Raw genomic sequence first — 14,275 nt, forward strand, 5'->3', positions numbered from 1 at the left:
ATGTTGTTCCAGTGTATTAAGATGCAGCAGTTGAAACATCAAGGATCCAATGGGGTCAGATTGAGATGCCTAATGGCAGAGTCATGCAAGGGGAATTTTGTATGCACTTCTCTGCACAAGGATTGACAGATGCCATTACTTTTAATCCTTAATTTTACACACACTGAATTCTCTTAAGCGTTTATAAATTGGAAAAACAAAATTAAAAATTTCAGTTTTCTTGTTTACCCTTAGCAGGAACTAGCAGGAACTCAGCCATATTTTTTTAAAATTTTGATTGAAATATAATATACACAGAAAAGTGCACAGATCCTAACTATATAACTTGATAGCTTTTTGAAAAGAGAACATACCCATGTAAACGGCAGCCAGATAAAAAACAGAACACCACCAACACACGGGATATCTATCTTACTAAGGCACACCTATTTTGACCTCCAAACTTATAGATTAGTTTTACCTGTTTTTAAAATTTATATAAATGAAATCATACAATATGTTTTCTATTTTTGTCTGACATCTATTACTCAATATTCTGTGTATGAAAGTCTTCTATGTTTTGCATGTGGTTGTAGTTTGTTTATTATCTTTGTATAAAATAAGCACCCTCCCCATCCACAACTTAGCTTTCTGTGGTTTCAGTTACCCTCAGTCAACTATGGTCCAAAAATATTAAATGGAAAATTACATAAATAAATAATTTATAAGTTTTAAATTATACATCATTCTGAAAAGCATAATAAAATCTTGTGCCATCCAGTTCATGTCCAGCTTCACTGAAAGGGAGAGATGAGTCAGAGTTTGGGTGAAGGGTGATAGGTAACCCAAATAGTGATATTTGGCCACTGTAAGAATTTGGCTTTACTCCCAGTGACATAGGTAACTATTGCATCATTTTGAGCAAGGGATTGATTTGGTGTGACATATTTTAATAGGATTGCCCCAGCTGCACTGTTGAACAGCCATAGAAGGGGTTGTAGAAACAGAACCACAGGGACAACAATGCTTGGGGTAGAAGTAATGAGAAATGGTTGATTCTGGATATATTTTGACTCTAAAGCCAAAAGATTTTCTATGGATGAGATACATGGCATGAGAAAAGGAGGCTGCAGAGGATGATCTCAGGGCTTTGACGAATTGCATTTATTGATATGAGGAGCCAGTTAGAAAGGGAAATTCCGGGCCGGCCCGGTGGCTCAGGTGGTTAGAGCTCCATGCTCCTAACTCCGAAGACTGCCGGTTCGATTCCCACATGGGCCAGTGGGCTCTCAAAAAAAAAAATAATAATAAAATAAATAAATAAATAAATACACCAAAACTTAAAAAAAAAAAAAAAAAAAGAAAGGGAAATTCAGAAATTGGAATTTGATGTAAAATTTAAAATAGTATTTGCTCTGATTAGCAGAATGAGTACAGGTGTGACCTCTTATCTCTCTTGAGATGCTGTGAAAATGGTGGTAAAGAAACATAAGTACCCAATGATGATGAGAATGAGATGGGTCACTAGGAATTCACGTATTTCAATAAATTTGCGGAAGAAGAAAACAGAGAGGGGAGAGTACCTTATGAAGTGTAGGAAACCACAACCTAAATTACATAGAGAGCTACAATCAAGGAAGACACTGACTTGCTCAAAAGCAGTTGAGAGAGGAGCCAGACTTGAGTACTACCAGCTCAGTAGATTGTGAAGCAAGTATTGGTGAAGACAATGTCAAGGAATTAAAGGAATCAGGACAAAACTCTTAGATACTCTACTCCCTCCTCCTGCTCCACACGTAGAATAATTGATAACCAATTACTTCTCAGGTCCAAAAGGTGACAGTTGGTCTTCCCTGGACTTGAACAAACTATTTGAAAAGAACTATGGTGGCAAGTATTATAGTTAAGGATCCAGAGTAAAGCTCTTCTCATTCTTGCATTTTTGAATACCGCACTATAGCAGCTGGCACCCATATGCTTACCATAAAGAGAAGTCTGCAAGCCAATAAATCAAACATACATACCCTGAGCCCCTTGTCAGCCCTTCTACTGCTCCAGTCTAAAATATGAACTAAAGACAAAATATCCACAGGCTATTGAGAAATACTACAACATTGAATGATTGAGGAAACCTGATGAACAAAAAGGTAAATGATATTAGAGGACACAGGGATAATTCAAAAAACAAATAATTTTAAGAAAAACACAACAGATAGTATCTTCAGGGAGAGTTTTTGATATATTATATCCATAATGTAAGAGCAAGATACTACAAAAAATAGGTAACAAAAATGAACATCAGCTCTCCCCTTCTCTGCCACCATAGTTAAGTAAACAACAACACCAACAAACGGTTCCCCAGCAACGGGGAAAAAAACAACCAGAACCATCGGCACCAGCTCTGGGAGAACTAAGAGGTACAATACGCATTTTCTTCCAAGGAGATGTCGATTCCATTCTCCAACACCCACTACTGAATTCCACCAGGATTTGGGAATCTTCTTGAAGGGCTAACACGTGAGATTCTGAGGGAGCAACCAGACAATATACCAGCTTTTGCAGCAGCATATTTTCAGAATCTTCTAGAGAAAAAAGAGAAAACCAACTTTGATCCAGCAGAATGGGGGAGTAAGGTAGATGACCGCTTCTATAACAACCATGTGTTCAAGGAGCAAGGACCACCTGAGAAAGGAAAGTCTCAGACAGCTACGAAGGAGGAGATACTAGTCACAGCCTTAGAATCTTCTGAAGAAGATAAGGAAAAAGTGGAAAATGCTGCTGTCAAAATCCAAGCAGTCTTCCGGGGACACTTAGCCAGAGAGGAGGTGAAGAAAATGGAAAAAGGTGATCTTCAAGAAGAGAAAACACAGGAAAACAACTGAGGAGACTGGTTTTGTCCCCCACCCCAACCCGAAAACATGAAAAAATAATCCAAAGCCATCAACCTTGTTGTGATTGTTGTTGTTTTTTCCTTAGGGAGATTTGATGTAGTGAAATAACACTTGTTGCTATTGTGAAAATCTGTCATGAGCATTTGTTTAATAAACATTGCATTGAACACACACACAAAAAAAAATGAACATCAAAGTCCTACAGAACTGTTGTAAGAGAGGATGGAGGAAATCTTCCAGAATATGGAACCAAACAGCAACAACAATGAAGGCAGCAAACAAATATCTAAAAAGTAAATGACAACATGATGGCAATAAGGCAGAAAAGATAAGAGATACAAGCACAGTCAATCTAGAGAGTGCAGTAGTCAGTGAAAAGGAGAAAACAAGAGAGGAAGATATGAAAGACAATACAAGAAAATAAGTGAAACTGAAGAAGGGTCTTTAAGCTAAAATAGCATGTATAGAAGTGGAATAGGTTGAGGCAATTCGAGTAGGAAGCTGGAAGATATTAGATAAATGGGGGAAAACAAGGGGCTTAAGTTGCTTCTCCCCAACAGAAAATTAAGGTAGAAGGAAAGATAAATGTATGAGAAATGTATTATCCAAATATAAGCCATGCTATAGCATGCAGAATTTTCAACTATTGGAGAAGCAGTCCAAAAAGATCCATATTATCTTGGTGTTAGGAATGTTCCCTTTTGAAATCCATGAGTTTCAAGGTGTTGAAACTATAGCAAGTAAGATAACTGTAGTCTAATATATGGCCCTGCGGGAAATCACATTTGGATTTTTGTAATCACGTAAATTTTTATTTTATTGGTTTTAAACTTTTGAAATCAATTCATATGCAAATCATTGAAGACAATTCTGGATACTAGACAAGATAAAAAACATTTCAACTTTGACAATTTAGGAAGTAAATTTAAGCTAACAAGTGTTAGAGGTTAAAGGATTGGCAGATAAATGTCCTCTCATGAAGAAGGACAAGTGATATACTATCTTTGGTGGATCAAGAAATGGTTTAAGTATGTCGCTTGAGGTTGTAGAGGTGACTGAAGGAAGCAGAATATTAGAGATACATTTTTGTCAGGAGGAAGGACAAAGAGCGACAGGAGATGGGATGACAGATTTAAACCTTCATCAATCAGAGATGGATAGCAATAGTTAAATTCTAAAATCAGTCAATCAAGAAAAAGCAGTACAAATATACTATTTAGAAGTATGGAAGTACCCCCAGAAATTTAAGAATAGAAATGTTGAAAGTACTTCTCAAGAAGCCGAACTAGGGTAAGAGTGCCATAAGCAATCATTGCTATTGTTATAACCCCTCTGGACGGGTTTTTTTTAACTATGTATGTGTTTCTTTGATAAATAATATATTTTCAAAATTTCTACCATTTACCCACAATTTGTTGTGGTTGTCACTGGTTGAAGCATTTAACACGAATTATCTCACTTACTTTTCAGAACAGTTCTATGAAGTAAGTCCTGTTATTAACTTTATAAGGCAAATGAATTTTAGACAGCCAAAAAAAAAAAAAAAAGAAAGAAAGAAAGAAACTTGTCCAAGACGATTCTATCAGGCAGGGGTTACATTTGGTCTGGAGTAACAGAATATCAAACCAAACGGTAGCTTATAAATAAAGAAATTAAGAATTTTTTTTTTGTTTGCATTTCATTTTTGAAATGCAGCAGGAATCCTGGAGGCAGGTGGTTGCTTATGGCATTGATTCAGTGGTTCAAAGATAACAAGGCTGAGATCCTGTGATTCGCATGGCCTTTTCCACATATATCAAGATGCTTCTGCAGCTCCAGCCATTCCATTTGTGTTCCCAACAGCAAAAAGAAAGGAGCACCCACATCAGGAAATCCATATTTTTCTAGAGCCTTCCAGCAGACTTCTGCTAACATGTAATTTACCATGTGTCACATTGCCACCTCAGCTGCTGGGGAAGTTGGAAAATTTTAGATTTTCAGTTGGACTGAATAATGTCAGGTTTCTGTTAAGATAGAAGGAGAAAATGGATATTCTCCAGCACTTAGCAGCGGGTCCCACGGCAGAGAGTGGCTGAATAGGATTCTGAAATCCAATAAAGTATATTTTTAAATAAACTAGCAAAAGCATCAATAATAGAAAGGTCAGTAAGAAGCACTGAATAAACTGATACTAGTATTTTACTTTTAAATTAGAAGACAATCACAAATTGTCTTTAAGATTCATCCTTCCATAGGCTCCATAGTCCGTGGGGATTGACAAAAGGGGAGGTAATCAGAGCTGGACAGAGAATAGTTCTCATTGTAGAGGAGGGACTAACAGGATAGAGTCACTTACCAAGAGACAAATGTCCCTTAATATAAAGGGGAAGAATCTAGCTTGCCAACAGGTTTAAAATAAAGATGGGGGTAATAATTAACGTAATTAAAAGCAAATTTAGTTCCAAATGAGAAAATTATATTTTAGCAGAATTCCATATGTTACAAGTTAATGAAGAGGTACCTGTGTATAGTTGACTAATCAATTTTCAAGGAATGCAGTTTTAATTTTGCCAGGCAGATTTCATTTAACAGATAAGCAGCATCGTTTAACTTCCAAGAAATTGTGATTGCTTTTCTTTTTCCACTTGACATGCATCTTACTAAAGAAATTAGCTGCGCTTGTTCTTTAAAAAAAAATTTATCTGATCTCTTCAAATACAATTACTTTTTAAAAAAAATAAACAGTGATATCAGTTATAATTGTAGACCCTGCTTACATATGTTTACTGTGTATAGTACACAGCACTTGGCAGATTCAAACAAAATAATAATGAGCATTGATACTGCTAGGTTCACAAGACATAATAGCAAGTGTTTCCTTAAAAGTGACATGAGGCTTTTGGAAAGAACAATTTTAAGAATATGGAGGATTGACATGAAAGCCACAGAAGTGGAAGTTTTGGGGTTTTCATATGTGGGCACTCAGTTAACATTTTCCCAGTTATACAATTGAACAGTGACTCAGGAAACTAGCTGGAGGGAGAGGGGGGTGTCGGCTCAGCTGATGCTCAAAATACATCTGAGAGTCACAATGATATAGCTGATAACCTTTCATCATGAAAACTTAACAAAAGCTCACATCTTTCTCTTCTGCTCTGTGCCATGGCTGTTGCTGTTTGGATGGTTTTATTTTTTTCTTTTTGAAGAATTCTCTTAACATTCTTTTTAACTTGATTTCACTACATTAAACTTTTCGCATTGGGCAGGGTAATGTCAAGAGGTGTTGGAAAAGGACTAAGGATATACTAGACTTGACACCTCTCAAAATTAGCCCAAAATGTGGATCCTTGCACATTCTAATATCCACATCTTCTACACTGATCTTGCAGGCATGTGAACACTTCTTTAGACCATCAGGTTACCGTTTAGCACAGTAGTGCTTCACTTATCTGGGGAAAGGTAGTCAACGGTTCTTCAGAATACAGTCCAAAACAAAACAAAGCCTAAAGTGTGTTGATGTTTGACATAACTGCCCTAAGCCGCAATACTAAAGCTTCTGTACTTTATTAATTGGAGAGACCCCCTCAGGCTCATATTACACACTCCAAGAGTTTTCATAACCTATTCCAGTATGGTCCAAATTTCAGTAGGAAATGTGTAAAGCCATTATCATAAGTCCTGTAGCCAAGAATGGTGATAGAATACTTATAATAATAGAGTATACATTAAAAATAATTTCAAAAGGCAAAAAAGCAAGAATATAATTCTCTTTCATTTACACATTTATTCATCTAAAGTCAACAACTATAGGTTTATCATCCATTTTATAAAAAGAATGGGATGTAGAACTATGATATCTGACACAAGTTATACAATGACACAATCCTTTCCTTTTATCTGCTTTTCCACAGTACTCCTATGAATGAATATATGTTGTTTTTCTCTACTCTTTCATCCTTCTGTTCACTGCTTCTCCCCTAGGTCCAATGATTTAGTTTTTATGGACACTACTAGGTTCTTACCTAAATTGATTGTTCTAGAAGTATATGAATCAGAGATCTTTTCCAGGATTTTTTTATACTGAAAGTGAGAAATCAGTCAGACTGTCTCTGGTAGTGGGAGGTGCCATATGTGACATCTCTTGATGCAGTTGGTGGCCTCAGGGAAGAAGTTAGCCAGTTCCGGAGAAAATAATGCCATCAGGAAAAGAGAACGGTAACAAAGCAGCAAAGAAAGTCTTCCTGGCATTCAGGCCCTAGGTTCTTAATGATGTTGTATTATAAATGCATTCTTTTTACTACACTTTGTCCAGTTTTTTCTTTAATTACAGGAAATAGCCCAGTGTCCTTGATAAATTCTCCTATTTCCTAGGATAGTTTGAGTTGTGGTTTTGACAACTATAGACTAAAGACATTTGAGTCCCATAGTCTGAAAATAATTATGCACCTTTCCTTCATATTACATTATTTGAGTGGTGTTATTTTCTAGTATCCCAATAATGATAATATTGGGTCCTTATATACTTCCTGGTTTTTGTTTTGTTTTGGGAATTATGTTTGACAACCATTTCTCCTTGAGTATGAGATGAGTATGTGAACATTTTGACGATAAAATATAAGACCTTCACTGCCATCTAATACAGAGAAACTATACCGGAAATTTTACCCAAATTCTAAGTGCTCTATAGTATCATAAATGCTGTGACTCCTTAGACAGTCCTTTCTGATTTTAATGAAAGTCTTTACAGCTCATATCCCACCTTTCACCATGAAAAACTGCTTTACTGCGCCATTAAGATGGATGCTTGGCAAGCTAAATTCTGATAGATGCCAGTAGATGAGAGAAATGTGCTCAGCCAGGCATTGCAACTCTGAATGAGCCACACAATGTTCCTTCTTACTCAAATCCCAAACTGCTACCCACTTATGAGCAGAGGTAATGGGAATGATACCGTTATCGGTGACGACAATAGGGGTTTGCCAATAAATTAAAAAGAAACAGAAAGCCAAGAAGAATTGTTAGGACCTTCATATTCCTCTCAAATATTAAAATGCCTTGTTATAAATTATTATTTATTAACATAGCTTGTTATAAACTATTACTTATTCTAGGAATCTGTCAAAAATTAATTAAATGCAATAATTGAGACCTCCAAGTCAGGCACATTTTGGAAATAACCTGCTTTTAGATTGTTATCCTTTGTCACCCTTTTTACTTTATTTGCATAACCATTGACTCATAGTTATTTATATAATTATATATCATAATTTTAATTATTTACACATGTATATAGAGAGAGACAGAGAAAGACAGAGATAGAAAGAGATTCAGTATTCCTTTTAGAATATTTTTGTTTCTCCAAAAAGCTCCCTGAATGAATACATGTTTTTGAGAGCAGAAATTACATTCTGCCTTTTCTCTGTAACTCCAGCAGTTTGGTGTCAGGTCATAGACAAGGCCTGGGTGCCTTGCATGCCACGATGCCATGGGTGCCATTTAATACACACAGCCAATGTGTGGCACTTTGTTTCTATCAATAAGACTGATACTGACCACTGGCCTGTGTTTGAGTTCAAAATGCAAACAAACAGAAGCCCTCCCATTTTTAAAGACAATGAAAACAAATACCCAAGAAAAAAAATGGGTTAAGAATGTGAACGGGAAATTTGCAGACGAGAGATGCCAGTTAAGACCTCTGCAAGGGTCTACATTGCATCCATCAGGTTTGCAAAAATGTTCTGAAAGTCTGATAATAGCAAATGTTTTGGAGAACATGGGAAAATAAAAGCTCACTGCCAATAGGAACATATAGAGTGTCCTTGCCACTTTGGTGAGCAAGTAGTAGCATCTGGTACTGAGAAAGATGCAGGGATTCTAAGAATTTGTCATGATATTCACCCTAGAGAACCTCTTGGTTGTTGCCTAAGGCAACAGGAAGTACATTTATGCAAATAGATATTTTGAATGAAAAACAACAAATATCAATCAATAAGAATATGAATCAATTAATACTGGAATAGTGTAGTAGTTAAAATTTATTAACTAGATCTACATGGAGAAGCAAAGACACATTCTAAAGACATAATGTTGGTTGCAAATAGCCGTTGGCCAAAGGATACATACAGTATGGTATAATCTATGCAATATTTTACACACACAGGGGTCCGTACCAGGGAGCAGCAAACTTTTTCTGCAAAGGGTCAAATGGAAAATATTTTGTGTTTTTGGAATCCCTGAAGCAACTATTCAGCTCTGTCATTGTAGCATGAAAATAGCCATAGACAATATGTAAATGAACAAATATGGCTGTATTCCAATACAGCTTTATTTACAAAATTAGGCAGCAGACTGGATTTAGCCCTCAGACCTTAGTTTCCTGAATGTTGATCTATACCATTACAATTCCATATGAAAATAGATGGTATTGGTATCTAACTTTCAAAAAAGAGCTTGCTCCTAGGGAGAAGAAAAAGAGTAGGATCAAGGAGGACAGCTCAGAATTAATCTGCACTGCAACTTCTTAAGTATATACAAGGTGTGATAATTATGTTCGCAAACTCATCTTAGAAAAAGTGCTGCATATCTCATTGCGGAATGTCACTATGGTCACCTTTGAACTATTCCCCTTGGGAAGCTATGCACCGATGCCAGCACCTAGTTCACCCTTCAAAGCAATTTTGGAACTCTTTTTCTGGAATGGCCATCAGAGCTGTCGTCACATTACCTTTGATGTCCTAAACGTCATCAAAATGTCTTTCTTTCAATATTTCCTTTATCTTCGGGTAAAGCAAGAAGTCATTGGGGATCAGATCAGGTAAGTAGGGAGGGTGTTCCAATCCACTTATGTGTTTACTGGCTAAAAACTGCCTCACAGATAGTGCTGTGTGAGCTGAAGCATTGTCGTGATGCAAGAACTCCTTCGGGACCATTTTTGCACACACCTTTCTCATGCCAAGATTTTCAGTTAAGATTTTTCTGTTTTTCCATCCATGTTTGCCATGCTTGTCACAGTCAGAGACAATTTTGACACACAGTTCGAGGAATTTTTGCAATGTTTTGTCATTTCTGCTCATTACTGGCTGCCCTGACCTCTATTCATCAGTGACATGTTTTCTCCCCTCAGAAAAATGCTTAATGCATTTGTACACTGCTGTTTTCTTCATGGCATTATCCCCATAAACTTGGACTAACATGACCCTGATTTCACTTCCACTCTTGCCAAGTTTAACCAGAAATTTAATGTTTATTCGTTACTGTAATTCAAACACAGATATTTTTGTGACGGCACACAACAACAATAATGAACACCACTCAGCAAGACACCACCACACGTTGACACGAACACAGCTGTGAGACACTGATATACTAAGCCCTTACCGAGCTGTTTGTACAATGCTGCCAATGTAAGCACACAGTGGCAAGTTCGTGAACCTAATTGTCAGACCTCACACAGAGAGTGCCAAAAAAATATATACACATTTTAAGAAAGGAAAATCTGTTAAAATTACACTGATGGTAACCACTTTGAGCATGTCTTGTAATTGCAGAAGTCAAACCTGACTTGTATTCATCTTTAGTTGTTGATATATATAGACTATTACAATTTTAATACAGTTTTTCCTTTCCTAAAATGTGTATACATTTTGGGGGGCACCCTCTATATTTGTGTGTGTGTGTGTGTAATCTTTTTTAGAGTTAGATTCATTTGTTTCTGTTTGTAATCCATTTTCTCCCTATCTTTGTTGATCTTATTTGATCTATTTATCTATCTATCTAACTATCTACTTATTGAGTTGTTTACTAATGGCACATTATATCCTTATCATTATAAAATTCTCCTCTTTATCCCATTCTCCCACTTTCCCCTTATCTTTCTTTCGAGTTTTCCTTAATAAGTAAAACTTTGTCCATTCTTTCTATTTTAACATTTTCAAGTCACTTTACTTTGGATCTTTCTTTTGTTTCCAACACGTAGTTTTATATTTTTTAATCCACTTCTAAAAGGTCTCTGTATTTAATACATAAATTTATCTAATTTACATTTATCAGTAGGCAGATACGTTCAATCTTAATCATATCATTTTCTTTTGGGAGGATGTTTACTACATTCTTTTTTAATAATTATTTTTTTTCAATTGTAATTGACATACAGTATTTAAAAATATTAAAGCAAATATGGCAAAATATGGACTTTTTAAAAATTTGTATCTATGTTATTTACACCATTGTGTATGTTTCTGTGTAACAGATATACGTAATATGGAAAAAAAGAGGAAAGATAAAGTCAATACATTAAAATATTAAAGATAATGTGAACCAGAACAATGGGAAACAAAAACATCTGACAGAATGACACTTCTTTCAGAAGACCCTATCTTTGTCTGTGTACCCTTCGCAGTCGTAAGTTAGGTCAAAAAGTTAAGACAAGTTAATTACAAATGGAGAAACTTCTCTCTGTTCTCAGAATTAGGTATAGTTGTCAAACTGCTGCATCATGGATAATTGGATATGGGGCAACTCTGAATCATCTTATGATTGAAACCCTGTCTTTAGAATGGTTAAAGCAAGTTTGAGTTGAATTTTGACCACCTCTATTAAAATTCAAGACTATGTACCTTCGTTTTGTGACTGAATTCACCCTTCTGTCCATCTTATCAGCCCCCCTGTCATTTCTCATCTATCATGTTTTAGAGGTGATAGGTGTTCAGACATTAGTGGCAAATTTCCTTTGTGCAAAGCTCAGGTGTACCTATAACTAGTCATGTGACCTTATGCCAATTACCCAATGCTTTTGTACCTCAGTTTTGTCATTTGCAATATGGGGTGGTAATAATAGAATATATCTCATTGTGTGGTTGTGAGAATTAAATGAGTTAATGATTTGCAAAATGCTTAGAACAGTGGCTAGCCCATAATAAGTGCTACATAAGTATTTTATACACAATAAAATTAAGTGGGTTTATTTATATCTTATCTTGTTGAATTATATGTATCAAAAACCCTAAAATGCCTGAGAGCACAATATGTGAGAGTAAAAGTTTTGGAGCCCAAGAAACCAGTGATCTAATCCCAAACTGTAGCTATTGTTAGCTCTGAAGACACAAGTGCTTTGAAACTGAATCCTCATCTGTAAAACGAGGCAAGTAACAGTACCTAGTGGGTAGTTCCTTTCAAGATGGCAGAGTAGGTAATGCTGTGCTTGCATCCTCTCACTACCATATCACAATTACAACTAAACTACAGGGCAACCATCATTGAGAATCACCTGAAATCTAGCTAAAGAGAAGTTCTACAACTAAAAATATACAGAAGCAGCCATGTTGACACTGGTAGGAGGGTCAGAGATGAGGAACAAGCTGATCTCACACTCACAGGGGGCAGTTAAAAATTGAGGAGGATATCTTGGCTATAGAGGAACCTGGGAGGAGCAAGGGGTCCCAGCCTCACACAAGGCTCCCCAGCCCAGTGTGCCAGTGCCAGCAAGAGAAGTTGCCACAACTTCTGGCTGTGAAAACCAGTATAGATTGTGGCTGAGTGAGACGGAAGAGTGCTGGAGTCCAAGGTATTCCTCTTAAAAGGCCCACACACGGACTTACTCACTGATGGAGTCACTCACTCTGAGCTCCAGTGCTGGGGCAGCAGCTCAAAAGGTGCCAGGGACATGTAGGGAGGAAGTGAATTGTCTGGCCTCAGGGTGAGAGCTGGATGGGCGGCTTTCTCCCACGCATTACTGTCAGAATTTATTATTTTTTGTTGTGCCCTCCTCACTGCTGTGGTGCAGACACAAGCAGCCATCATATCTATGTGTCCATCAACCTAGCTAACACTGTTCACCCCATCCTGGTGACTCCCTGAGACCCTGCCCCACCCTTTTTATACATCCACTCAAGTCAATTCTAGTAGCTCTTCCATCTGAAAAGCCTGTCTTGACTCGTGCTATGGACATTCCTAGAATTTTTCAAAGGTTCACAAACCTGAAACTAGCAGCATCTGTCCTTAGCATGTCCTGTACCTATGCTGTGAAGCTCCAAGACCAGCATTGGAGACAGTTGGTATTGGTTCAAGATTTGGCCTCTCCGGGGTGGCAGCTATTTGTGGATTCCTTTGTGGCTTATGCCAGGTGGCTGAACTTGGCCTGTGGTGGGACCCCTCCCAGGAGGACCCAGTGCTAACATGCCCGGTGGCCAGCTTTGGACCTAAGAAAGCATCACTGAACTACTTCTGGAATCTACACATCCAAAGGGATGACTGGGCAGGCACCAAGGCCATGCTAAAGCAAATCCTGCTCCATAGGGTCAGCCCCTGAGCAACACCTCCACCACTGCAGTCATGGCCAGTCCTCACAACCAATCAGCCTGTGAGTCAATCCCACCCATTCATGTGCAAACAGCAACCAAGGCTCAACTACAACAGGAGGGCACACTCAACCCACACGAGGGACACATCTGCAGTACCTGGCTAAATTGACATGGGAGACTATGCCACTGGCCCCCCCACAGGACACCTACTACACTTTACTAACACCGGGAAACATAGCAGATCTACCTAGCATATAAAAACAAACACAGAGATGTAGCTAAAATGGGGAAACAAAGAAAAATGTCCTAGGGGTGGCTGATTAGCTCAGTTGGTTAGAGCGTGGTGCTAATAACACCACAGTTTCTGGTTCGATCCCTGCATGGGCCACTGTGAGCTGTGCCCTCCTTTAAAAATAAATAAATAAATTAATTAATTAATTAACTAATTAAATAAAAATTATATTTTTTAAAGAAAATTGTCCCAAGTTAAAGAGCAGAACAAAGCTCCACAAAAAGAACTAAACAAAATGGACATGGGCAATCTACCAGATGCAGCATTCAAAACACTGTTTATAAGGATGCTCAGTGATCTCAGGGAGAACTTCAACAAAGAGTTAGGAAACACGAAAATGAAAACAGAAAACAGAACCAATAAGAAAGGAAGAATACAATAACTGAAATAAAGACTACATTAGAGGGAATCAACAGTAGATTAGATGAAGCAGAGAGTCAAATCAGTGGTTTGAAAGACAAGGTAGCAGAACACAACCAATCAGAAGAGCAAAAAGAAAAATGAATCCAAAAAAGTGAGGATAGTTTAAGAGTCCTCTGGGACAATACCACCATTCACACCATGGGGTTACCAGAAGAAAAGAGAGAGCAAGGAATTGAAAATCTGTTTCAAACAATGAGGAAAAACTTCTCTAACCTGTTGAAGAAAATGGACATACAAGTCCAGGAAGTGCAGAGAATCTTAAATACAATAAGCTCAAAGAGGGCCCCATCAAGACATATCATAATTAAAATGCCAAAGGTTAAAGAAAAAGAGAATCTTAAAAGCAGCAAGAGAAAAGCAGCTAGGTACTTACAAAGGAGCTCCCATAAAGACTCATTTGATTTCTCAACAGA

The 14,275-nt window shown here is 37.3% G+C and overlaps 1 protein-coding gene and 1 pseudogene across 6 annotated transcripts in view; both read left to right on the forward strand.

The window, feature by feature from the left end:
• PLCB1 (phospholipase C beta 1) overlaps positions 1-14,275 on the forward strand; it is a 675,558-nt gene that overhangs the window by 446,324 nt on the left and 214,959 nt on the right. The window lies entirely within an intron of this gene.
• LOC308491077 (sperm surface protein Sp17-like) lies at positions 2,424-4,395 on the forward strand (annotated as a pseudogene). The gene has a single exon. The product of its transcript is annotated as a sperm surface protein Sp17-like (transcript).

This window comes from Rhinolophus hipposideros, assembly GCF_964194185.1.
Source record: "Rhinolophus hipposideros genome assembly, chromosome: 22".
Classification (NCBI taxonomy): domain Eukaryota; kingdom Metazoa; phylum Chordata; class Mammalia; order Chiroptera; family Rhinolophidae; genus Rhinolophus; species Rhinolophus hipposideros.